Raw genomic sequence first — 1,424 nt, 5'->3', positions numbered from 1 at the left:
TTTAATAAACAAACCTCCTTGTTGTCACACTTTTTTTGGTCACCTTTTCATAACTTGTCTTTCCTAACTAAAAGCTCAAATACCTTTTTCTTTGTTTAGCCTAAGATGGTATATAAGCACAAGTTCTAACCAGTCTGTTGAGTTACTCATCATTGGGTGCTCCCATGTGTGTGTGTAATGCACACATTAATTAACTTCTGTTTGTTTTTATTCTTGTTAATTTGTCTTTTGCCAGTCTAATTTACAAGGTCTCAGAGAGATAACCTAAGATGGGAAGAAGAAAACTATTTTTCTTTCCCCTGCGAGATTCACTAATATTTACTTCTCCATACACATACAGCAAAATATCAGCAAAAAGCTTATGACTACTCTGGTTGGTGCCCTGCATGGACCCCATCTGCAGAGACTTGGAGGGGTTGTCACACTTGTCGGCTCCCCCTTGGTGTTATAGATGTGCTATTGTGTCTGGGGAGTTGCCATGCCCACCTGGCTGGCACACTTGTTGGTGCTCATTTGCAGGCTGATGGTTGAATGGTCCATGGGTGACAGGATGTGGTCCTTGGGACCCTATAGATATCTTCTTGTGCCATATGCTATCGTGCCTGACTGGCTGGCACACTTGTTGGTGCCCATCTGGAGCCCACTGACACACTGGCCTGCCTTCATGGTGGTGTCATAAAGCTCCATTCCTGCTTCTCTGAGTATTTGATGCTGATGACCATGCTGCCAAGCAGCGCCTTTGTCTTGGCCCTCCCTGCCAATGCCAGAAGAGACACCTGCACCTGTGTCAAGTTTCCACTCTGGAACAAGTCATTGGCTTCAAACAGGTCCATGGAGTTCATGCCATAGCTGTCCATGGCCTTGATGAAGTTGGAGAGGTTTTCTCACTAGTGCCAGTTTTACAAAGAGCAGTGTATCTTGGGGACTGAGCCCAGCTGCAGCTTATTCATGAATGTGCACAGGATAATTCCATCCCTCAGACCCTTCTTGGAGTCTGGACCAATAGGTTCATAAGTCCCCTGATCTGGCTGCAAAGCTCTGCCTCCTTCTGAGGGTCACAATTGGACAGGAGCTCATTCTTGACCTTGGTGGAGAGCCTGTACAGAGTCTCTTGTTGAACTGTGTGCAGCTCTTGCCAGCAGCTGCGATGGTGGACTGATAGCTTGGCTGATGGGATTGTGGGGAATGTGTCACTTTCCCCATTCTTTAAAAATTGACTTTTTGTTATCTGAGAATCCAGTTTTATGTGCAGTTGTAAAATTACCGAGTCTTAGGGCCCATCAGAACTATGCAATCATTACGTCTGGGTTGTGGCCATTTATTTTCAAATTTTGCATGTGATTCTTATACTTTAATAATTGTTAATATTCCTTTTAATAATCCATTTTGCCTCCTTCTGACAGCAAATCTACCTTAATATTGTT

At 44.1% G+C, this 1,424-nt stretch overlaps 1 pseudogene; it reads right to left on the bottom strand.

The window, feature by feature from the left end:
• Positions 1-241: 241 nt before the first annotated feature.
• Positions 242-1,203, bottom strand: LOC118977461 (calponin-2-like; annotated as a pseudogene).
• Positions 1,204-1,424: the final 221 nt, after the last annotated feature.

Source organism: Sturnira hondurensis, unplaced genomic scaffold (genome assembly GCF_014824575.4).
Source record: "Sturnira hondurensis isolate 20B ecotype Veracruz unplaced genomic scaffold, ASM1482457v3 Scaffold0021354, whole genome shotgun sequence".
Taxonomy (NCBI): Eukaryota; Metazoa; Chordata; class Mammalia; order Chiroptera; family Phyllostomidae; genus Sturnira; species Sturnira hondurensis.
This window is presented reverse-complemented; position numbering and strand designations above follow the sequence as displayed.